The sequence below is a fragment of the Manis javanica genome, chromosome 2 (genome assembly GCF_040802235.1).
Source record: "Manis javanica isolate MJ-LG chromosome 2, MJ_LKY, whole genome shotgun sequence".
Classification (NCBI taxonomy): Eukaryota; Metazoa; Chordata; class Mammalia; order Pholidota; family Manidae; genus Manis; species Manis javanica.
In genome coordinates this window covers 191,731,611-191,758,264 of record NC_133157.1, presented here as the reverse complement: position 1 = coordinate 191,758,264, position 26,654 = coordinate 191,731,611, and the positions used below count along the sequence as shown (strand labels likewise).

Sequence of the window (26,654 nt, the reverse complement as noted above, 5' to 3'; positions counted from 1 at the left end):
ATCTTTGTTAAATTCTTCTTAAATGTATAGTCAGTGTCAAAGATACCGAAGACCTCTGCTTCAGGTCATTCTCTTAACTTGGGTTATTTACAGAAGTCGGTTATTAGGAATCATCCAATTGTGTTCCTATCAGCCACCACATTCGTGGGGTCATTAGGCACAAATAATTACTAAGGGATTTCTTTGAGAAGCAGCAGATGCTCACAGATCATGGAGTTAAGGAAACAGACAAACAAACAAACAATGCTCACAGACATTCAGTTTGACCCCTGCTTTCTGTCACCTTGTTCATACATTTTTTTCGGCGCATTTGAATAACAAACCTCCTATTTAAGGGCTATGTTAGTCACCACATGGCTTAAAGGTTTACTAACCATTTTGTTATAACGAATACAGGGCAGAGTGTGTGTTCTCAAACGGACCTGATGCTATAGTGTATTTATTTCCTTAAATTAATACCACACTAAACTACCAACTACAGTGAAGACACAGACACCCTAGCAACTCCTAATCAAGCTGTGGTTTTGCAAATCATTATCTAAATGATAATAGTAATGATATTAAATGAAAGTGAAAACCTCACTTCTAGATTTAGGTCAGAGATCCAAGTCAGCCTTAGAGGAATTTTAAGATAAGCAATTAATGAATGGTTATTCTTTTCTAGAAATGAGAAATAGTTTAAGCCTTTTCCTATAATGACTGATTTGAAGCTATTCTTTTTACCAAAAAGGATGCAGGGACTAGTTTCAGATGCTTGATTATGGCAAGAAGTTAGAAAAGTAACGATTTTTGGTATAATACAAGCAATTTGTGGAACTGAGCATACAAGTTTGCCTAAAACATTGCAGGTTAAAATAATATTGTAGGTCTCAAGCCATTGCATTACAGTTGAGTAAGTGTCACAATTAAGTTTTGTAAAACTTAAAACTCTAAGTTCTGAAGTAAAGCAATAAAACTAAATTCTTACACGATGACTTTTACCTTCGTACAGCACAGAATAGCTATTTCATTCGGGTTGAAAAAGTTATTTACAGCTAACATTGATTGAGTCTTGGTAAAAGTCTGATAACATGAAGACAAATACCCTTCAGCTTTCTGAAAGGACAATGAACAACACATCTGAGGTTAGAGAGATTCTGTAAGTGGCAATGCTAGTCTCCAACCATGGCCATGCATATAGTGTGTTCTTTACCTTAATTCAAAATTGAAAGCACCTAAATATAATTTAGACCTATAAAATGGGATTTGCTGTGTAATCCTTCATAATTAATAATTAACAATTTAGATGCAGAGGCACAGCTAATGAAAGTTCTGATTGGTGCTATTCAGTAGCTCACTTGAGTTGCCTTTTTAAAAATCAGTTTTGTTTTTGTTTCCATTGAATCAAAGAACTCTTCATAAAAGAGTAATACATATATCAAAGGAATTCAGTAAGAGTAGGCTAAAAATAAATAATCTTACAACAACATTTTAAATCCTTTAATGATTTAAAGAAAGGAAGACATATAACACTGAATGCTAAACAGGTCTTTTGAACTCTCTTAGGAATTTAGATATATATTTAATAGTATATATGTGTGTGTGTGTATATATACATATATATATATATATATTACATTTTGCATGTAGGCCAGAGCTGTCTAAAATATCTCTCCGTAGTAGGCTATAGGGGATCTATCAGGAGACAGAGGAAAATAAGTTCTGAGAGTATCCTCAGTTAATTACAGTATTTATTTCTGCTTTCACAATCAGCATGGATCATAAATTCGAAGCAAATCGTGGCTTTTCTGCATCTGGGTCTGTTTTTAAGACTGAGGTGTCGCGTGCCCTGTCCTCGCCGGCAAGAACAGCATGCAACAACAGCAGGATTCTTCTGCAGAAAGCTTTATTCTTCAGCTCTTTGTGAAACAAATGAGTTGGGCAGGACCCAGAGGGGAAGGAGAGGCTTGCTTATATAGTTCTCATGCTCTGACCTGGTTGGTGCGGCTCCATATGCCTTATTAGCATAACCATTTGGTGGGTCTCATTGGTCCTTATGCCAAGGCGCAATTAGCATGTAGTTTAGTGGTGTGGGATGATTTGTCATTAGGAAGTTCGGGGCCTTCTGGCTGCCCTGCATTGGGCGCTATTTTCTGAGCGCGGCTGCCAACACTGAGGACTCTCTCTGAAGAGCAGCTGACGGTGAAGGGCGAGCAGGTGGGGGTGCTCCTGGGTTGGGGGAAATGGCTCCCAATGACATCTGTCCAAACGGGGTGACTCGCTGGGGGACAGTGCCCCTGCCCCCTGCCTGAAGGCCTGGGCCGTGGACCGCTGTCACGGGTTAAGGAAGGGAGGCCAGGGATCCGTCCACGGTGGGATGATGTCTGGAAATCAGAGTGGAAACCTCGTGGGGCAGCGAGGGCTGTGAAGGAGACAAAGGCCTGACCTCGCGGGTCAGGCTGGCGTTGTGCAGCCACTGCGCGCTGCGGTGCACCTCGTTTTTTGGCGTAGAGCTGCTCGGCGGCTGCTGCGGCTGCGACGGCTGCGGCGGTTGCGGTGGTGGCGGCTGCGGTAACAGTGTTGGCAGCTGCGTGAGCGATAGCTGGGAAGCGGTGGGAGAGGCGTAGTGGAAAGTTCGCGCAGCCAACCGGCTCTGCACTGGTGGGCTGCAGACCGCCGTGGTGTAGGAGCAGGGCGACAGCATGGCCGAGGGCTGCGGCGTCTGCGTGCTAGGGCTGGGGGAATGCAGGTTGCTGTGAGACAGGCTGGGGGCCGTGTACACCGGCGGGGACTGGGTCCTCACGCGCACGGTGGGCGTTGTGGTCGAAGACGTGGAATTCAGGGCTGCAGTTTGAGGGTAATTAATCAGAGGGTAATTAATTAATCGCCTGCACCATCTCCCTGTCGTGTTTCACAGTCTGCTTCAGGATCTCATTCTCCTGATTGTTGAAGACACCAGTGTTCAGATCCTTCTGGAACTTTTGCAGAAGAATTGAGTTTTTCTTTCCTGTCAGCAGAACAAAGAAGGGCATTTAGAAAGCCTACAAACGACTGATGACAACTGCAAGTAAGAGTGGCTCCTGAGAACCGAAGTGTGCCAGTGTTTAATGGAGAGGCTTAAAAGCCAAGTACTCACCTCGACAGCAAATGCCAAGTGTGGCTCCTGCCCTGCATGCTTCCTGTTGTCTCTCTGATGAATATTACCTACTATGTAAGTCAAGTTGAAAAGTCTGTAAGATGGCTGCCATTTTACAGAAGAAATGGAGATATTTAACATGAGAGCTGCCTTGAAGCGTGGGAGAGGAGAGGGCATTTGGATCAGGATGGGCCTGGAAAAAAAAGTTCAGTTGAAAGCTACTTTTTCGAGAAAGACAATGGAACACTTACTATCTGACAGACACTCAACTGAAGGCTTTAGGGAGATTTATTGTTTTTAATCCTCAGCTCTTAGGGGGTAGGCGTGTTCACAATCCCACTTTACCCAAAAGGAGAATGGGGCACAGCAAGATTAAGAACAATGCCCGTGAAAATGTGGTTAAAAACTAATAGGACTGGGAAGAGAAAACATAAATCTGCTTGTAGATCCTTACTACAAACAACCAGACAGCCGCACGTGTATCGCATGAGTGCCCTCTAGCCTCTTGGGTCTCACCCCACTTGCTGAACCAGATACTGCATTTTACTGAGATCCCTGAATGATTCTCACATGCATGTTTGTGAAGCACTATGGCAAGGCCTATGCAAGTGATCCTCCCCACCACTTTATATTTTTCTCATCTTTGGAGTTTTAAAACATACTGATTGCCACCTGTACCCTGCCAATTAAATCAGAATAACCAGACAGGGGGTCCAGATTTTAGTACTTCAAAAGCAAATGTCCCCAGGGAATTCTTATGCATAGTCAGATCAAGAACCACCTCATAATCTTTCCTCATCTGAGAGATTGTGAGATTGAAGAGACCTCCTAGAGGGCAGGTTCTTGGCTCACTCTAGTACCTCAATAAGCATTACGTCTCCTTCTTTGACGACATTGGCATTGGAGTGGTTTGCAATAAGTGGACATTCTCTGGCAGTATGACCATCAGAAATAAAATTAGACTGACGAAAGAGGAGAAAATTGGTGACTTTTTTTATATCCTCTTGATAAAATGGTACCCAGGTGAATACAGTAATGGAAAAGTAAATCAATTTGTCATATTGCTAAATAAAGTATCATATCTAAAGTAACAAGGAATATTTTTTAATGGAAATACATGCTATAATTTACTTGACTGGTAAAACTATCATTTTAGATGACTGCCAAAATAGTTACTGTCTCTCTTTACTGAATTGTCCTAACTTCCCAAAGAACAAAACCTCCTATGTTAGTAATAAATATAAATGATGATTGAGCATACTGTCTTAACTAATGTGAAAACAACATGAAAGCAAATGAGTTCAGCCTTTCCCAAAATCCAGCTATGCCAGAAAACAAGATGGCTTCTGTCAGGTTCACTGAGGCCCAAAGCAAAACAGAGTAGGATACCCATGTGTTAACAAGAGATGACACACTATTCTGCGTTCTTGGAAGACCCATAAAATAAGGTATATTCTCCAAAGCCAAACCAGTCCCTCACATGGTCCCACTACTGCTGCCAAAACAGACAAGGGCTGGAAAATCAATCATCTACAACTCACATCAACCAATCCAGATGTAACAGCTTGCCTCCCTCATTTACATAATGGGCCTGTGCCGAAACCTGGCCAGAAACTTTTACTATAAAAACAATCCTCTCCCTTTGTTCCTCTGGTTGCACTTTTGGTTCATAGCCAACCAAGGGCTGTGCCTCCTGGGTACACAATCCGTTTTTTTAGCAATAAAGTTGTCCTTAACTAATTTTCCTATTTTACAGAGAGATTTGTTAACACTAAATACTGTATACATTCATAAGCAATAGCCATAAAATGGAGAAGTATATTTCTGTGTGATTATGTGAATAGTCAGTATTTCATAATTTTAAGTATCTACGGACTTGTAGAAAAATACTGTAACTTGTAGTACAATGTTAGAACTTTTTAGGTATCAAAACTGCAAATGCTTGGTGCTTATTAGCAATATTATGGCCCATATTATTGATTGCAAACCATTTTATGCCAACTTCTTTATAAAAATTAACTGTAATAAATTAGATAAGAGTGAAATTTTAACCCTCTTTATGAGATTAACAGAAATTCTCTATTGAAATAGCCTGATTTTAATGTTTTCTCTAAAGCTGTGTAGCTGGCTTAGGAAAGAACTCCTATGCTCAGAAGTTAGTTCCTAGCTCTACCGTGAGAATTCATACACCACAAAGAGGGATGTTATTTTCAAATTAAGTAAAGATGTTCTCAGGAGTACTCACTTCTTTAATGGGCTTTGTCTCCCTGGACACTATGTCCTCTTACATCTCTAAGTTGTCAATATGAATTTCTAATATGTGTGTTATGTTTAAAGGCAATGTCCAAATACCACCCTTACTTCTAACTGAATTTCAGACCCTCGTGGAGTTTTTGTACTACTAATATAGAGTGAAAAAAAAAAGTAAAGTGTAGAAGAAAAGCTGACACAAGACTTTATCAGTCAGAAGTCCTTACCTTTAATAAGAATGAAGCAGTTGAAGGACCTTTGTTTACTCCCAAAGATCCCAGCCCTTTCTCCTTCGAGTTCATTGATTCATCAACCCTCCCTACCTCTCTTCTACAATATTCATGGTGTACTAGGAACTGCGAGTGTAATAGTGAATTAGACACAATCTCTGCATTCATAAGTCTCAGCATCTCTGAAGCAATTACAATAATGAAGGCAATGTTGTAATGGAAGACCTTCCGATGAGTAGGAGAGGACATACCCAGCATACTCAGACTCTTAGTGGGACAGGAGGTCAGAGAAGGTTTTTACAGGGAAGTGATGTCTAAACTAAGGAGGGATGAGTAGAGTTAAGCAGGGCAAGGGGGCAGAGCAGGGTAGGGTGGGAGAAGAGGATTTAGGTGTAGAAAATGAATCCATACCACTTTCTGACATCAGAATGTTCCAGCGTATCTTGGGAAGTGAACAGCAAGCCCAGCTGATCTAACTTTGCTATGGCAATTAATCAAATCTGTAAACTAGTTTATCTACTAAAGTCTAATTTACATTTTTTATTTGAGAGCAGAGAAGACTTTCAAATAAATTGATATTTGCAAGTAAAGTATCCATATAAGGCACTTCTATCAAGGCTTTTTCTGCTTGAGTCTGTATTACAAACAATTCCAGAAGTTTCTACTGAGACAATTAAAATGCACACATTTCAAATTCTCAATCTAAGGATAAAAATGTAAAGTTGATCCTTAAAAAATAAAAAACCTTCATAATAAAATTTGATTTGTGATGTAGACTCACTATGTATTTTTAGTTCAATTTTAGTGCTACCTAGAATTTTTATCATTGCTTTTAACTTGAGGATTCAAACTGTCTTGGTATCACTGGGGAAATCAGATTGTGTAGCTAGTAAAAATAGAGATGAATACTTAAAAAAGTTAGGTAGTAGAAATATGGCTAGAGCCAACTGCTATTTGTATGTTAATTAACAAGCAATCTACAACCTTACATTTAGGACTTATGATGGCAAACATACATCAGTCCACTAGATTAAAACTACACTGTGCACAAAGAAGATTAGAAAACTGAAGAAAGAGTACCTATCCGGTCTAGTCAGTCCATGGCAACTGTCTTAAAGGCTCTCCTCATCATTGGATACTCCTCCAGGACCTCATTGAAATTGTCGAATAAAGACAATATGTATCAGCTCGAACACTGGCAGTGCGGCGTCCCTTGGTCAGCTCTCTAAAAAACAAGAAATAAAGATTTGTTTCAAAAGGAAAGGAAAATGACTGGCATTTCTGAAAGGCACAGTTGCTTAACAAAAGGAAATATAGTAAAATAATTACCAAAAGGGGCCTATTCACACTCCTCTGAACTTTTTTAAAGAAGTGCAGTTCATGTTGATAAATATCATTAGTAAATTATGTGGTAGACATCGTGGACTTGATATTAGGGTTGGAAAGGTAAATCATACATAACATTTACTTTGTCTTACATCTATATTGGTGGTAATAAAAAAAGAGTTCATCTTAATTAAGTGTTCATTTAAATGCACTCTGGTAAGGATAATGATACAGAGGAAGGCAAGCACTGTGGGAGTACTAAAAAAGCATAGAGAGGATTTTAGAAAATGCCTCCTAAGCCCCCAATTATGTTTGCTGTTGTTTATGCTGATAAACATGATGGAAACTTAATAAATAATTTTGCTGAGTGTTCATTGTTCATGTGTGTGTGTGTGTGTGTGTGTGTGTGTATGCGCATGCGCACTGGATGTGTGTAGGAATCTATATTGGTCATCAGTTAAGCGTAAAGCTTATTTTCACACCATGGAATTTCCTGGCTACTCTAAAAAAATGTAATAAAAGGAACTATTTTCAATACTACCCCAAGATTAATTCCCTCTGTCACTTAAGTATTAATGCCATATTATATAATTTACAAATGCTACATAAGGCAAAGAAGCTAGTGAGAAATGTTTTACTTCTGAGCATTGGTTTCAAATCCGAACAAGTCACTATGTAGAATGGTTATGAACCTCAGGGAAAATAACCCAGTAATACGTAACAAAGGTCTTAACAAATATCCTTACTCATCAACCCAGGAATCTCACTTGACAATGTAACCTAGAAATAAATTAGAACAATGTTGTTTATGTGGTGATATACATTTATTTATACATCTGAATATATGGGAATGACCTAAATGTTCAATAAGTCAAGATTCATAATTATATGGCCACCAGATGAACTATGTGGCAGTTATTAAAAGTAAAGCTTATAAGGTCTGTGTAATTATGGTAAAATGGTCATGAAAGCTTAAGTGAGAAAACATAGATATAAGATTATAAGTATAATATGATAAAGATGATCACATATAAGTAAGATGACAATAAAATCTACCAACATGTCCTGCTCTGGATGGAAAACAGTCCTTTTTGTAGATATGCTATCTATTTTTGTTTCTTTTTCACATTCTCTCATATAAATTATTTTTATTTGTGGACAAGTATAGCTTTTATTTAAAAAACTTTATTTAAAAAATTAAAAACCAGGCACACAGAATACAAAAAATAGATATGAAGGAACATAAAAAAACCTGTTAATTGTGATTACTACTCTTGTAGAAGGTTTCCTCAATTTTACCTCCCATTGTTTTTGATATATTTAAAAATTTTTGGTACATTTTTAATTTCCAGCACTTTCCATTTTCCTATGTTTGTTGCTTTGTCATTATATCCTTCTCTTTTGTTGTAGATATATCCTCTGTCTCCCAATAGGTATTGAGAGTTCTGATGTTGAATTACACGTATGTGCTACAACTTGGATAAGCCTCAGTATGCTTCACAAACATAAGTGAAAGAAGCAAGACATGAGAGTCTACACATGATATGATTCCATTTGTGTGGAATATCCAAAAAAGGGAAGCCTATCAAGACAGGTAATGGATGAGCAGTTGCTTCGGGGAACTGAGTCAGAAAGGAGATTAATAAGAAATGGACACAAGGAGTCTTTTCAGGGTGATGAAAAATGTTTTAAACCTGATGGATGGGGATGGTTTCATAATATGGTGAATTTACTAAAAAAAATTGAATCATACACTTTAAATGGGTGGATTACAGATGTAAAATACACTGCAATAAAACAAAATGCAAAGAAAAAAGGCTTTTGTCATCATATTTCTTTTATATTTTATGTATCTCTATGTTTACATTTTAATTTCTCTTCTGTTTTCTGAATCCTTCCTTTTTACTCTCTGGACTTGCTGTTTCTGCCTCTGTGTCTAGGTCTTTCCCTTGAATGTTGAATAATATTTTCAGGAAACTCACTGATGACCACATTTAAGGATGAAAACTCCAGTGTGTGGCATAATTTGTGGACTTGGACTTTCTCTCTAGAGTGAAGAGGTGAGGAGTTTGTCTTTGTATTTCCCAGAATGCCAGCATGGGGAAGGCTTTATTCCAGGGCCTCCAATATCTCTCATAACTGTACTAATTTCCCAGCTTGTTCACTTGCTTTATGAGAGAACCACTGGCTCTGGCCTCCCCCTACTCCCATTTTAGGAGAATAAAAATGCCTGGCTCCAGGCTGTTCTGCCATGTGGACTAAGAGACAGAGAGCCCTCATGTACCATACACAGGACTTCAGGAAATCACCCATCTTCACTTTCCCTGGGCCCACTGTGGTCCTGTCTCAGAGAGGAGCCTCTCGTGCGTTCTGCAGGGAGATCCTCCTCCTTGGCCGTAGCCCTCTGTGTGTGTGTGTGTGTGTATATATATATATATATATATATATATATATATATATATATATATATATATATATATATTCCAAGCTCTCTTTCCTTTCAAGTTTCATCAGTAACCACCAGCATACTTCAAAAAAAATCTGGCTTGAACAACAGAAATTTATTTTATCATGGCTCTGGAGGCTGGAGGTCCAAAATTAGGGTCACGGTAGGATGGTCTGCTGCTGACAGCTGTCTCCCTGGCTCCCAGAAGGTCACCTTCTTCTGCTCCACTCATGGAAGAGAGCAAGCTCTCTGGTCTCTTCTTACAATGTCTCCTGACTGACCCTGTAACATGAGAGCCCCACCCTCATGATCTCATTGGAACCTACCACCTCCTAGCAGCTCCTTCTCCAAACACCATCACACTGGGGGCTGGATCCTCAACATATGAATTGGGGTGGAGATCAGAGGGTTGCAGTTCAGTCCATTGCATCTGGCTAGTTTGACTCTTCTTTCAGTTTAACCCTAGCCTGCCACGTCTTTTAGTTGATCACAGTGGGAAGTATTCCCAACCTAATGTAATCACCTCCCACACTGTACCAGGGTTGGTTTGTGTTACCAGTAAAATACGGCAGCAGTGCACCTTCTATTTTGTCTCTCTGTCTTTCCTTCCTCTTGCCCTCTCTCTCTCTTTCTTATCACTTCTTCCAAGGGGGAGCCAGCTGCCATGTGTGAGTTGCCCTGTGCAGACGCACTGAAGTCTCCACCAACACACATTTAAGTAACTGAAAGTGGATTCTTCATCCCTTCAGATGATGCATCCTGTTTGATTACCCTTGGCTGTAAGGATTTGGACAAATACATATATTCTTTGGAAATTTATTCATCTATAAAAGGTAAAATTCAATTAAATCTCCAGAGTTTTATTAATATTTAACCCATAACCTCAGATGACAGTCATTTTTTATCATAAAGTCTCAATGATCTTTCTATCTTCTAAGTCTTAGGGGCATCTAGGAGGGGCTTAATGTTTGCTGTAATGAGTCATTGAATTAAATAGCAACATGCTCTATACAGTAAGTTTCAATCATCAAGGGAAAAACTAAGGGCTACATGTAGACTTACAGTAACAAAGCTCTTTCAGAAGTTAAATAAAGGGCTTCGTTTATTACCAACATAAACTCATGAGACATTGTCTCTCAGCATGTCCTCAATGATTTCTTATTGAGAAATAGAACAAATGAAGGCATATTCGTAAGAGTGAAAACAGTCACTGGTTAGTGCAAAAACACTTCAAATTGTGCCTTCTTCCTTTAAAGCCTCCCTGTTCTTTGCTTCTACCATGAATGAATGAAGAAATGCCACACATCCAGCAATGAACAAAGGTAAACCTTTAGATTATAAGCGAGTCTTAGATTTCATAAACTGAATTTCCATATTCAGTATGAATGCAGTAGGGGCTTCTCTGTGACTAATATTATCCCGATATTAAATTATTTTGGAGAACCACTTTAGTAAAGAGAATCCTATGTTATTTACTCACTTTTTGTGTATGTGCATTTGGGTTTGGGTAAAGGCAGAGAGAAAAATCACTTTAGTCATCTGTATCCATTCTATCCTTCAGGTTCCTTAGAAATTATGTACATATTAATTTATCACTTTTTATTTTCTTGTACTGGATTTTCTGATTGTATCCTGAGTATTGATTTTTGTCTCCCTAGATGGCTTAAGACATTTTACTGACAGCGGTCATTCAGTAAGATTACCGTATACCTTCTAGTGCCTGCCCTCTTGAGTTCTGAGCCCAGAGCAAGTTATTTTAAAATGCTTATGAGCTCAATAATTGTGGATGAACCCAAGGCCCACATTAAGTGCTTGTGGGGAAGTTGGGGTTCCTATGGCCAGGATCCTCACTGGGCTTAAACCACTTGATGATGTAACTGGTCTGTTGCAAGGCTACTGCTTCCACATCCTTAGGCAATTAGCTATTATTGCACTATATAGAGAGGTTGGCCTAGTGCTCTGGGCAGAGGCAGAGATGCTAGTGCTCGACCTACTGCCCAGAGAACAAGATGGGTAATAAACCCTTTCACCCCAAAGAAACATTCTACTGTCATTTCTTTGGTCACACTGAATCCACAGCAAACTTGCGGGGGGCTGAAACCCATTGACAAGACAATGCTGTTCTTAAGTTTTAGATGATGTAATATCAGTTCTCTTGCTAGGTATCTCCTCCCTTTGTAGTAGAGCTTGCCAAATGCTCCATGTACCTTCTTTAAGTAACACAGCATATCTTTGGGGTTTTTGTGCAATGTCTATAATGAAGAAAGTATCTGAAAGTTTTGGTAATGTTTTCTTCAAGTGTAGATATATGTTCTTACTTACCAGGTATAACATGAATTTACTTCTGGGGGCTGAAATTGACTTCATACGGAAAATAAAATATAAAATGAAATAAAATTGTACTCCCTAAGAATGAGTTAAGTGCAGCCTACAGATGTAAGCTTTTTAAAGAATCTTCTGGTGTAGTTTCTAGACTTATTGGTTATTACATTCTTTGTTTTTTTATCTCATTTATTTACTCTCTGAGTATTCAACTAGGAATTTCCTAGCAGTGCAATCAGTGCCTTAAAAATTTAGCACAAATTTACTTGGAAACAGGTCATTTAATCTGGATATGAATACCTATATCATAATCAATTGCATAAATAATGAGAACTCGGTATATTAATTTTAATTCTGTATGATTCTTCTGTTTTTCTTTACTTTATCCTTTAAAATTATTTTCTTAACAGGGTGAGTTATTTCACTTACTGAAGAGGAAAACTGAAAGTAATGCACCCCATCACAGGCACATTGGAAAATTCTGTTTCCAGTTTTAACATTATAAGGAGTATGTCCCAGGAGATTTAATTTGGCCTACATAAATATGTATATATGCTTCCAAAAGTCCTTAGAATATGAGATATCAACTACCCAATGTTCTTTTTGCTGATATTAGTTAACCCTGGCCATAAACATTTCAATCTACCTGACATTATCATCACCTATATAAAGTCATTTTATATGTTAGAGCAAATAACTTCAAGAATTTTGCAACTCAGAAATATTTCTCTGACCTCTGAAACAGAGTTTGCCATTGTATTAACACAGAATTAATCAGGAACTTATAACAGAAATCTGTAAGAAAGCATATTTAATCCAAGTTTCTAGACTTCTTTGGAAAATTTTTATTTGGCTGTTCATAGTAACCTTAAGCAGGAAGCTGCTACCTTCTTTTGTACCAAATATCGTGAAATAAAAGTGACTCACTGTTGTGCATCATAATATTAATTTCGTAAAAATTTCATAGGTTTCTAATCTACTGTCTTCTAATAATGTGCAAGGGTATTACTTTTTGGTTTTCTTTCTACATTTGTATTTGAAAACTTTCTGTATTTATACTAGTGAACTAGTAAAATATCATCTCTTGTGGCATAAGAGATGGTAACACTTGGCTTAAATCAATTTGCATATAAAGCTTGGCTGGTAGAAGCACTTTAGATGTCAGATAGATTTGAATAGGATCTAAGGAAATTTAAAGTAGAACAGAGCATTAAATAGGTGGAAATTTTGTAGTATTTGATGTATTTTGAAATAATTCATTTTTTTTGTAATCTTCGGAAACAGGTTGGATATAGCATATTTCCAAATACAGATATTATAAAGGAATAATTATGCAAATATATGTAGATAGATTATATATCATGATAAATGTTCTAAACTAGAATAGCAAATTTTGCTTTTTTTCTAAAGATATCACCTACTTCAGCTCACACACACAGTCATTATTTGTACAATTACTAGTGTCCTTTACTACTGTTCATGTTGTTATCTATGATTATTTAGATTATCTAGTTATTGCCTTGTCAAAAAAATATTTTCTCCCCTTATGTTTGGTCAAATCATCTCTCTTAAGAAAAGAAGTAGGGTGACTGTCAACCAAGAGCAGCATCTCAGACAAGTTATTTACTGGCAAACTTAACTAAAATGGTTCCTATACAGTGTCTGGTATAAGCCTAGCACGGAGTGAGAGTCTTAAAATATGAGTCACTTCCTTTACCTCTTATGTTCCTTCTCTTCCCTCTATATTTTTTTCCCTCCTCATTTTGGTTTTACCTGCTCGAACCAAGGAAAAAGTATTGTTCCTACAGCCAGGAACTCCAAATTAGTGAAATCCAACTATCATCTCTAATATCCTCTACCCTCTCATAAACAATTTGTTCATAAACTAACCATCCTGATTCCTTAGACATATCTCAAATAAGATGGTTTCACACCCATGGACACAATTTCTTAATTACCCCAAGGAGAATTTATCTTTGAGCCTCCACTCTACCTTGATACTTGATAGTCTTGCATCTTAGCCCCTACAGCATTGGGAACTTCCTCTGGCTTGAGGATTATTATAACTTTTGTTATTAGGAACTTACACTGGCTTGAGGATTATTATAATTTTTGTTACCTGTATCAAAATCTTACTGTATCTTAATTTTTATGGTCTCTAAGTTGTTGTTACCTTCTCTTGCTCTTGTGGAGTCTTGTTACAGTGCTCCAGCTTACTCGCACAGGGACCATTGCAGAAGATTGAAAGCGTGTAGACTGAAGGAAAGAATACTGGAGTGGGCAAATGTGGGTTGGATGGGGTTCCTAGGGCCAGGTTCATCATGGAACGTCAACCACTTTATGATGTAACTGGCCTATTGCTAGGCTACGGGTTCAACACAGAGACCCAGAGAGGAAACCCTGAGCCCTGAGGACAATTTAGCACATACGGCTGCTTCCGCTATACAAATGCAAGTACAAACCAAGGAAGAATCACTGAAGTTGAGGTTTGGCCACCAGAATAACATCTTGATCATCAACAACTGCACTGAACCCTGGAGACTCCATTGAATGGACATGGCTTTGGATCTTTGGTCACATGGACCAATGACGGCTGGCTCTCCTGGCTCCTTGGGGACAAGGCCTGGAAGTAGGTCTCCTGTGTATTCCTGGAATAACAGCAGGGTGGCTGCCCAATGCCACAGTAGTGTATCCAGAATGGCCAGAAGGCCAGAAGATCTTACCCGGGACCTGTGTTTTATCATAAAGGCAAGTGCATGCACCTGCAGTAGCACTATATATAGACCCTCCAGGACCCCCTATGAGGAAAGAAGTAAAAGTATGCTATCCTAGATATGGAAGGGACCACCTACCGGCTACAGTGCTATCACAGGACCAGTCTCTTGCATGCATCCTACCTGATGGACAAGATTTGCCTACATTGATGCCACTGAAACATGTGTCTTATCGCCCCTAAAGACTTTGTGCTTTGGCAACTTCATATAGCTTGAGGATTATTATAACTTTTGTTATTAGGAACCTCCTCTGGCTTGAGGATTATTATAATTTTTCTTACCTGTAAGAAAATCTTACTGTATCTTAATTTTTATTGTCTCTAAGTTGTTGTTATATTCTGTTGCTCTTGTGGAATCTTGTTACAGTGCTCCAGCTTACTCGCACAGGGACAACTGCGGAAGATTGAAAGCGTGTAGATTGTAAGGCGAGAATACTGGAGCAGGGTGGTGTGGGGAGGATGGGGTTCCTAGGGCCAAGATCTTCACGGAACTTCAACCACTTTATTATGTAACTGGCCTGTTGCTAGACTACGGGTTCAACACAGAGACCCAAAGGTGAAGCCCTGAGCCCGGTGGACATGTTAACACATATGGCTGCTACCGCTATACAACTGCAAGTACCAACCAAGGAAGAACCACTGAAGTCAAGATTTGGCCACCAGAGTAACATCTTGCTGCCATCACCAACTGCACTGAATCATGGAGACTCCTATGAGTGGACATGGCCTTGGACCTTTTGACATATACAACAATGATGGCTGGCTTTCCTGACACCTTGGGGACAAGGCGTGGAAGCTGGTCTCCTGTGTGTTCCTGGACTTACAGGAGTGTGGCCGCCAAAGGCCACAGTAGTGTATCCTGAATGGCCAGCAGGTAGGAGCATCTCAACAGGGACTTTTGTTTAAATATAATGGCCAGTGTATGCACCTGCAGTAGCCACATCTATATACTTCAGTAAACCGAAAGGGGAAAGCAGTAAAAGTATGGCATAGTGGACATGGAAGGGGCCACCTGCCTGCAACATTCCTACCACAGGCCCCCTCTCTTCTTTGAATCCTACCTGATGAACTATATTTGCCTATGTTGATGGCATTAAAAGATGTGCCTTATCGCCCCAAAGTCTTTGTGCATTGGGAACTTACTCTGGCTTGAGGATTATTATATCTTTTGTTATTAGGAACATCGTCTGGCATGAGGATTATTTTTCTTTTTTGTTACTTGCATCAAAATCCTGCTGTATCTTAATTATGATTGTCCCTAAATTGTTTTTGTCTTCTCATGCAATTGTGAAGTCTTGTTACAGTGCTCCAGTTTTCTCGCACAGGGAACATTGCGGAAGATTGAAAGCGTGTAGACTGTAAGGCGAGAATACTGGAGTGGGGGAGTGTGGGGAAGGTGGCCTTCCTATGACCAGGATCTTCACTGAACTAGAACCAAGTTATGATGTAACTGCCCTGCTGCCAGACTAAAGCTTCAACAGAGAGAACCCAGAAAGGGAGCTCTGAGCCCGGTGGACATGTTAGCACATATGGCTGCTTCCCCTATACATCTCTAAGTACAAACCAAGAAAGCATCAATGAAGCCGAGGTTTGGCCACCAGAATAACATCTTGCTGCCATCACCAATTGCACTGCAGCCTGGAGAATCCATTGAATGGGCATGGCCTTGGACCTTTCAACACATGGACCAATGATGGCTACCTCTCCTGGCACCTTGGGGACAAGGCCTGGAAGCTGCCCTCCTGTGTATTCTTGGAATAAGAGTAGAGTGGTCGCCAATGGCCACGGTATTGTGTCCTGAAAGGCCAGAAGGCAGGAGCATCTTACATGGGACTTTTGTTTTATCATAATGGCCAGAGCATGCACCTCCAGTAGCACTATTCATAGCCCTTTCAGTAACCCCCACAAGGAAAGAAGTAGAAGGATGGTATCACAGACATGGAAAGAATGCCTGCCTGTTACAGTCCTACCACAGGACCATTCCCTTGCATGCATCCTACCTGATGGACAAGATTTGCCTACGTTGATGCCACTAGAACATGTTTCTAATTGCCCCAAAGTCTTTGTTCACAGGTAACTTGCTCTGGCTTGAGGATTATTATATCTTCTGTTATTAGGAACTTCCTCTGGCTTGAGGATTATTATGATTTTTGCTGCCTGTATCAAAATCTAACTGTACCTTAACTTTTATGGTCTCTAAGTTGTTGTTATCTGCTTTTGCTATTGTGGCATCTTGTTACAGTGCTCCAGCTTTCTCGCACAGGGACCATTGCGGGAGATTGAAAGCGAGTAGACTGTAAGGCGAGAATACTGGAGTGGGGGAATGTGGGGAAGGTGGGGTTTCTATGACCAGGATCTTCACTGAACTTCAACCAGTTTATGATGTAACTGCCCTGCAGCGAGGCTACAACCTCAGCAGAGGGACCCCGAAAGGGAGCACTGATACCGGTGGACATGTTAGCACATAGGGCTGCCTCCCCTATACAACTCCAAGTACAAACCATGAAAGAATCACTGAAGCCGAGGTTTGGCCCCCAGAATAACATCTTGATGGCATCAACAACTGCACTGAACCCTGGAGACTCCACTGAATGGACATGGCTTTGGACCTTTGGTCACATGGACCAACGACGGCTGGCTCTCCTGGCTCCTTGGGGACAAGGGCTGGAAGTAGGTCTCCTGTGTATTCCTGGAATAACAGCAGGGTAGCTGCCCAATGCCACAGTAGTGTATCCAGAATGGCCAGAAGGCCAGAGGATCTTACCCGGGACCTGTGTTTTATTATAAAGGCAAGTGCATGCACCTCCAGTAGCACTATATATAGACCCTCCAGGACCCCCTTTGAGGAAAGAAGTAAAAGTATGCTATCCTAGATATGGAAGGGACCACCTACCGGCTACAGTGCTATCACAGGACCAGTCTCTTGCATGCATCCTACCTGATGGACAAGATTTGCCTACATTGACGCCACTGAAACATGTGTCTTATCGCCCCTAAAGACTTTGTGCTTTGGCAACTTCATATAGCTTGAGGATTATTACAACTTTTGTTGTAAGGAATCTCCTCTGGCTTGAGGATTATTATAATTGTTTTTACCTGTATCAAAATCTTACTGTATCTTAATTTTTATTGTCTTTAAGTTGTTGTTATATTCTGTTGCTCTTTTGGAATCTTGTTACAGTGCTCCAGCTTACTCGCACAGGGACAACTGCGGAAGATTGAAAGCGTGTAGATTGTAAGGCGAGAATACTGGAGCAGGGTGGTGTGGGGAGGATGGGGTTCCTAGGGCCAAGATCTTCACGGAACTTCAACCACTTTATTATGTAACTGGCCTGTTGCTAGGCTATGGGTTCAACACAGAGACGCACAGGTGAAGCCCTGAGCCCGGTGGACATGTTAACACATATGGCTGCTACCGCTATACAACTGCAAGCACCAACAAAGGAAGAACCACTGAAGTCGAGATTTGGCCACCAGAGTAACATCTTGCTGCCATCACCAACTGCACTGAATCATGGAGACTCCATTGAGTGAACATGGCCTTGGACCTTTCGACATATACAACAATGATGGCTGGCTTTCCTGACACCTTGGGGACAAGGCGTGGAAGCTGGTCTCCTGTGTGTTCCTGGACTTACAGGAGTGTGGCCGCCAAAGGCCACAGTAGTGTATCCTGAATGGCCAGCAGGTAGGAGCATCTCAACAGGGACTTTTGTTTAAACATAATGGCCAGTGTATGCACCTGCAGTAGCCACATATATACACTTCAGTAAACCCAAAGGGGAAAGCAGTAAAAGTATGGCATAGTGGACATGGAAGGGGCCACCTGCCTGCAACATTCCTACCACAGGCCCCCTCTCTTCTTTGAATCCTACCTGATGAACTAGATTTGCCTATGTTGATGGCATTAAAAGATGTGCCTTATCGCCCCAAAGTCTTTGTGCATTGGGAACTTACTCTAGCTTGAGGATTATTATATCTTTTGTTATTAGGAACATCGTCTGGCGTGAGGATTATTTTTCTTTTTTGTTACCTGCATCAAAATCCTGCTGTATCTTAATTATGATTGTCCCTAAATTGTTTTTGTCTTCTCATGCAATTGTGAAGTCTTGTTACAGTGCTCCAGTTTTCTCGCACAGGGAACATTGCAGAAGATTGAAAGCGTGTAGGTTGTAAGGCGAGAATACTGGAGTGGGGGAATCTGGGGAAGATGGGGTTCCTATGGGCAGGGTCTTCACTGAACTTTAACCACTTTATGATGTAACTGCCCTGCAGCCATGCTACAGCCTCAACAGAGAGACCCCGAAAGTGAGCCCTGAGCCTGGTAACCAAATCAAGACTTGCAAATGCACGTCTTTCTCCAGGTTTCTCATGGAACAATTGAGACATCTCCACCCAAGTCACCAATACACTTCCACTTCTGCTTTTAGAATTCGTGGCTTAGTTTAAATAAGAACACAATGCAAAACTGTACACTAAATACCTGGTTCTCATCCATTTCTTAAGACTTCCTGTGTTTCTGAAGGGGAAATTTAGAAAATTCAGGTTCAGCTCTTCTGAAAATAAAACTTAAATAATTAAGACAAATAAAGTTGTACAGTCACTGCAAAAGAATGTAAGAACCAAAGAATTTTCCGTAACAAAAATTCCTCAGGAATTTTTCATGACACTCTGGAACAGAAAGTGTGAATTCATTTAGCTACTTCCTCTGGACACAGTGAAATGTTTTATACATAGTTGACACAGTTAAAGGAAAAAATGCTTTATGTTTTTTATTACAGAGAACTTCAAATATACACAAAAATGGAAAAAATACAATGAACCCTTATGTACCCATCTTCCAAATTCAGTTACTGTCAATACTGGGACTTTTTAAAAATCTATAAACCCCCACATACATTTCTGCCAAATTACATTAAAAGAAATCATATCATTTCAGTCATATATATCTACTATATCTTCCATTGATAGAGATATTTTTTTAAATATAAGAGTCATCTATAAAACCTAAAAAATGAACAATTAAATCCTTAATATCAGAAATATTCTATCTTGAATTAATAACATGAGAAGAGAGTGATGTTAACAGTTGGTTAACTAATTAATAAAATGCCTTGATAATAATGAGGATGGGGAAGATAATGATATCATTTAAATAAGACATTATTTAAAAGCTTAGAAATAAATCATTCCCATGAAAAATTATAAATGATTTATTTTTCCCATGGAGAACAAAATACTTTTGAAAAATTGTTTATATCTTTTCCTAAATTTTTCTCATCCCCGTTCTAGACAAGGCACTGGTTTCTAGTTAGTTTCTAACACTTTACAATAATGTAGGGAATACCCATTGAATAAGTTAATTTTAATTAGCTGAAATCACATTGGAGAATGTCTGATTCAGTCTTCAGTTTTGTCTTCAGCTAGCCCAGAAGTCAGTTCCAAGAGGTTATTTCCCATATGCCCCTTATGGCTTAAAATGAATGTTTATGAAATCTGTTTCATTCAAAGCCATTAAGTAAGCCATTTCCTCATTGAAACCTGTCTTAGAATGACTGATGTTCTATTTGTAGAGTGTCTGTCTATCTTTCCTCTCTACTTAACTTCAGTGACATTCTTTCTGATATTCTTCTTTGTCCCTATGTTCTTGGCTTGTCTTTCTATTTCTCTGTCTCTGTGAATATCTTTATTTTTTATTCTTCTCTCATTTTTCTTTTCCTTCATTTTCATCTTTTGATGAAATATGTAAAAAATCCTCTCTAATATCTGCCTCTCCTTCCTGGTTGTTAAATTTCTTGACTATAAGGCAATATTGCCTATTCTTAATTTTTAAAATAGATTAGAGAAACATTTTCAGCTTCTCTAAAAGAAAATACAGTGGTTTTTCACCTTTTCCCTTTTTTTAAATTGAAGCATAGTGGACATATAACATTATATTAGTTTCAGGTGTATAACATAATGACTCAATATTTGTATATATTGAAAAATAATCACCATTGTCTAGTTAACATCTTTCAAAAATGGTTTTTATCTGATAGTTTTCTTCCTTCAAAGTAGCAGCTTTATTGGCATGTTTAGAAACATATTTAGTCATTCTAATAGGTAGCTATATATTCCATGTTTACTGAAGATGATTTCCAAAGAATTCTAAGCAGTTTTGTAACTAGGAATTTTACTCATTCTTAAGGCTTCTATGCTAATAGGATTAAAAAAAAGTGCATGGTGCTCTGATTTTTAGAAAGAGTCATACAGCTTAGAATTTCAAAACAGCACTTAGGAAATGAGTGCAAAGCACTTGTTTGTGTTGTGTTTTACATAGTAAATTTATATTTATTTCAGTTGAATTCTGGCATGACATACAGATTTTGTGGGCCTCGTTAAAGTTTTAAATCTGAAGGAGATCTTAAGGACATTATACCCTAAAAGTTCTTCATTTTATTTGTTGAGAAACAGACTATGGGAGGCTATAAGACTTTCAAGGGTTGCTTCGTAAGTTAGAAATTGAGTTGGAACTAGAACCTTAGTTTAATGACTACCAGTTCAGTACTTTCCCTACAATTTCTACAAATGGATGCTATCTCACAACAGCATAGCATGCACTATATTTTCTAGGAAACCTGATCCTTCCATACTTTTTAACCCAGTGGGTCTAGACCATTAGAACACCATAGAGGGACAGCTGATTAGATTCGGAGATATGAAAGGTTTAATCTCCTTTTTCATAAGAATCGTGCTGGAATACAGCTAATGGTAACTTACTGAGAATAAGTCAGGACACCTTTGAAGGGGAGTTTCACAATGGGAAACCCCTCCCTACTGAAACAGGAAATGCTGGAATAATTTTATTAAATAGCATTCAGGTTTGCAGCTATGAAAGGAAAAGGATGTCCATTTTTTCCTCCACTTTCAATGATCCAAAATATTGGTTAGCTTAATATAGTCCTGTTATTTTTGTTCTGTTTCATTAATAAGTTCCCAAAGAGCACGTCACTTGCTTTAATTATATGATGAAGCATAAATGGGTCCACATGCCACATTCTTATTATGAATAAGATGCTTTGATAATAATGATGAAGGGGAAGATAATAATATACATGCCCTAAATATTCATTTAAGTGATTTAATCCCAATGCCAGGAAATGTGTTTTGGTTTTTCAACCCCTAAGTGGATGAGCTATATTTTAAGGCATTATTAGCCTTATTTAATATTAGCTATTTCCCTCATGTATTTTTAAAGTCATTAGCCTCATTTATGTTTAAAACAACTCCCTTTTGTGACACACAATTTCTCTGAAAGAATACACTATCAACAATTCATTGTAGGTTTTCAATAGCTTGGAATTAGAACTGCTAAAAAACCACTACTCATTCTGTGTTTCCAGTGAGAAAAATAAATAAGTAAATATTAGAAATGTTGCTTTGGTGAGGTTATTAACAACCTTAAATTATAGGGAGTTTCCTCTAAAGGGGAAAAAGGATGATAAAACACATCTATTTGAAATGGCTTCATAGTTTAAGCAAATAGCACAGCCAAAAAAATAAAAAGTTCCACCCAGCAGGAAATGGTAAGAACAGTCTTAAAATATTCCAGAGAAATAGACTGTTTCAACAAAAGGTTAGGGGAAAAAGTCAGCCCAACATGAATCGCATTTTGACTGAGACGGTTTAATACTTGGATTGGAAAAGCACAGTACTGAGGAAATCTAAAATCCTTCAACAGCATTGAGAATGCAGCTCCTAGGAAAAATAATGGATATTAGGGAAAAAATAAGGGATGAACACTGAGTATATGTTATATAATTCAATGGCTTTTTGCCTTACATTAAGTTTTAAGTATAAAATTAAACAATGTCATGATGTTGTTTAATTAATGTGTTCCAATATTTTTAAAATGCACTCACTGAGAACACACTTCCAGATCTCCATACTTTGCATCTAAACCATGCTGTGAACTATAAAAACTATCCTTACAAAAGTATGCCCTGATATCCTGAAAAAAAGTTCTTAACTTGTAGTTTTTCCCTAACTGTAATATACAGTAACAACCAAAAATCATGAATGGTATCTAGTCATAGGAGTTGATATAATGGAAAGAACCGGGGACTTCAAATTAGTTTAAATGTTTACATCCTAGTTGCTAGTCAGTGATCTTGGATAAGTTATTTAACTTACTGAGCCTCAGTTTTACTTATGTATAAAGTGTGACTAATGATATTTACCTAATTGAGCCTCCTTTATCATGTAAGCAAGATTATATATATCTTGGCTTAGTGTATGGGAGTCACTCAATTAATGTTTATTTTTTCCATTTTTATGATTAGGATAGAGCCTGAATTAAAACCTGGATACTTTAAAATGCAGGCCAGTATTCTTTTCCCATAGATTACACAAACTGATGCAATAAGCTGGAAGGCCACCCTGAGAAGTCTAGGGAATAAAGATTTGCCTAAGGAAAAAGGAAACCTTAATCAATTTAAAAATGTTTAGATGGACAATGTGATAAGCAAGAAGACAGTGTAGGAATCAAGTATGGAAATGATGCTTTGTGATTCTGTATTTCCAGCACTGAAGGAAATTTTGTGAAAACACAAGTACTCTAACACACTGTATTGTGTTATGTATTGAATTTTAAAGATTTTTTTATGAATTTCAAATATTCTTAATGAAGCCTGGTATTTTTTTCCAATTCTTAATAATTTGATTCTCATACGATACGTATACTGTTGAGACCTTTTACGAACTGTATAGGTAATAGAGTTAAGAGATTGGTGAGCATCTGTATAGAACACCGCCACCTTTTGGTTAGATTTTAATGAGAAAGGCATATGTTTTAAGCGAACCGTCATCTAAATGTATTTTACGAAACTCAGAATGGGCTAGTCAAGAGCCATCACACATACATTTACTTTTATTTAACAACTTCATTAGTGGTTGAATATAGTATTATCTAGTCAAGTTGAGAGGATTTTCTCTTATTTTCTAATTACTCAACTTCTGGAGAGTGCTCTGAAAATGCCTCTATTTCTGTAACAACTGGATGAGTTTAAATTCTTAGTCTTTGTCTTATGATATGAAATGGCATAGTCACTGAAGATGGTCACTATTAGTTGAGAGGTTATGTTTTGGGGAAGCTGAAATATCCTAAACAGCAAACTAAAGCTTCACCATTCTTACTGCATGTCATCACTCATACATTCCCAGATGAGATTTGTATTTTGATTTTATTTCTAGACTCATCTTTAAGAACATGGTTTCACACTTGATATCCTTTTTACAGGCCAGAAAATTTTAATTTAAAAATATTGAATACATGAAAAGTCACAGCTTGATTAGGACAAAAATGTACTGGAAACACAGTCTGCTGATTCTAGCAACATGCCTATAAAGCCTACACTGTATTCCTGAAATAAAAATATACATTTTTCTCCCCCGTAATAGCAACTTACCATCTAGGGTAAAAAGCAAGAATTACCACACCAAATCAAGAGGAGGCTGACTCTATTTTCCTTCATGTACCCACCCTGAGAAATTCCATATACTCCACTGACTTCAATTCTCCCATTTATTCATCCTGCAACCCCTACTTAATCTCTTGAATTCAAATTCCAAGCTCATATTGCTCACTTCTGGTTTGGATGTTACACCAGACTCAACATCACCAAACTGAATGGTTTTTTTACTGAAATAATCTTCCTTTCCAAATTGCCCCAAAATCACTCTTGACTTTTCCATCTTCCTCTTCCCCCACATTCTGTCAGTTAAATAATCCTATTGGTGGATAATCAGTTTATTCCTTAAATAGTTCCCGGTTACACAATGTGTCCCTAAAGGTAAAATTTGCTTCAGGCACGTGCCTGGGAACTAAGAATATCAAGATAAAACCCTGTCTTCTAGGCTCATAGTGAAGATTTCAGATTTCTATTTAATGTCTTTCACATCTAATACTTTCTTTCCATTGCCACTGCTTGTATTTTAACCAAATTTATAGTCTTGTCAGGATCAGATCCTTGCATAAGTGTCCTGCTGATATTGCCTGCTTTTATTTTCCCTGCTCATCCCCAGATTGAGCTCCCATCTCTTAAGCCCTATTTAACCACCACACACAGAAGAATCTTCTTGAACCCTGCTTTGCAATGTTGCTTCTTTGCTCATATGCCTTCAATGGCTGTTATTACTGGAAGAATTATGTTCAAACCTCTTAGTCTGTTTTTCAAGGATCTCTACAATCTGCTTCTGTTCAGCATTATTTCCTACCATAGGAAAACTTGACAGTCAGATGCCTTCAAACAGAATTATGTAGGCATCTTATTAGAAATATACATGTATTACCCACCAGTAAATCAGTTTCCTGCACTACATCTGAAAAACTGAAAAGCTGTCCCTGACATTTGGGAGCTGGCCTGGCACTCACAGCTAGGCCATGGTGTTCTCCTGTTGAATACAAGCAATTTCACAGAGTACCAATTATCAGACAATGATACCTGGCCACTCAGTGACCAGATAACCAATCTATAATCAAGTGTCACCATAGACAATTACAGGAACATTGTCCAAACCAAAAAAATAGCCAAATATCCCCTATTCTGGCTGGTATGACTGATGGCTGCTCTTTGCTTGATTATTTGCATCTTCCAGGCAAAGATTATTAAAATTACCAACCATGGAGTTACACCTGCTTCTTGACAGGGTCTCAAGAAGAGCAAAGCCCTGCTTTCTTAGGCCCACCCCCAAATCACCAGCATAAGCCCAAAGTCTTTTCTAACAGCCTTTTACTAACATACCCCATAGTACTCCATTGTGTGTGGTCTCCCTTTTTTGCAATGAGTCAATAAACCCCACCTCCTTTAACTGCAGCTGCGGGTATATTCCTGGTGGTCTTTAGCTGGAGAGCATTGAGAGACCACATGAATCCTCATTTTTTTTTGAGCTCCACAAGTGAATCCAAAGCTGAGGTTGAGAATCACTGCTACAACCAAGCTATTTGCTGTTTTTCTCTTAATAAGCCATATACATTATTACTTATCTAAATCCTTTCTGTCTTTCAAAGCTAATTTGTGGCCATCACTGAAGGCTCCCGACCTTGCCATCCCATGTCATCTCCTTCACAGCTTATACCAGTGACACCCGTTTGGATCCAAGTACAAAACACTGCATTGTTCCTCATCCTTTAATATTGCATAGTCTTCCTTTCTTAGAAGCTATGGTTCTTCAACATCAGACTCTCCAGAGAAAAACCATTTCTTATTGCTATTAACAGAAGAATCTTCCTGAACTCTGCTTCACAGCATTGCGTCTTTGCTCATACACTTTTAATGTCTGCTATCGCTGGCAGAATTAACTTCAAATATTTCAGCTTGTTATGAATGAATAAGCTGAGGCTGTTCAATATCAGACCTTTCAGAGCAAAAGATAGAAAAGAGAGTGAATTCTAGAATGTTTGGTCTCTCTGCCAGAGCCAAACCTAGGAAGAGGCCCCCAGGAAGGCTCCAGAGGCCAAACGGAAGAGGTAATACCTGGCATTGTTAAGTGCTGTTGAGGAGGAAGGTAATAAATAAATGAAGAAATGAATGAAAAATAATTAATGAATGCTTGTGCTCCCAGATGAATTATTTGTCATCAGATGTGCTTGAATAGCCCTACATGTTGATTTCATCTCTTTCTGATGTATAGAAAGTCTTTTTGAAGAAAGCACATATGTTTATAAGAGGTCTTTTTTTTTTAAGCCTTCCTTAATCTCCATGTATTTATTTCTTCATTAAAAAACTCTTTGGGGGCACTTTCCATGTATAAGGTGCTGTGCTAGGGACTAGCAGTACAAAATTAATCAAGACAAGACCCTGCTCTCATTAAAAGCTTATTGGATGCAAATGGACAATTACATATTAAATTTCTTTACTTTATGCTAAGTATAGAGTATAAGGGAGTATTGGACTACATGGGAAGACTTCCTGGAAGAAACAACTTTACATGGACACCTAATAGATTAGAAGGAGTTAGTGATTTTATAGAATTGTAGTGAATTAGTTAATATATGTGTTAAGGTCTTTTTAAAATATACTTTACATCTACTTGCTCAAATGAAAATTTTTATATACAAGTGTTACCGGCTGAGATACTGTTTTTCCCATGATCTTGTCTTGGAGGCAATGGAGAATGAAGCCAATAGACCAGAGGATAGAGCAACCAGCAAAG

The 26,654-nt window shown here is 38.4% G+C and overlaps 1 pseudogene; it reads right to left on the bottom strand.

Annotated features, from left to right (window-relative positions):
* Positions 1 to 1,868: 1,868 nt before the first annotated feature.
* LOC140845418 (potassium/sodium hyperpolarization-activated cyclic nucleotide-gated channel 1 pseudogene) lies at positions 1,869 to 4,146 on the bottom strand (annotated as a pseudogene).
* Between the last annotated feature and the right edge of the window lie 22,508 nt (positions 4,147 to 26,654).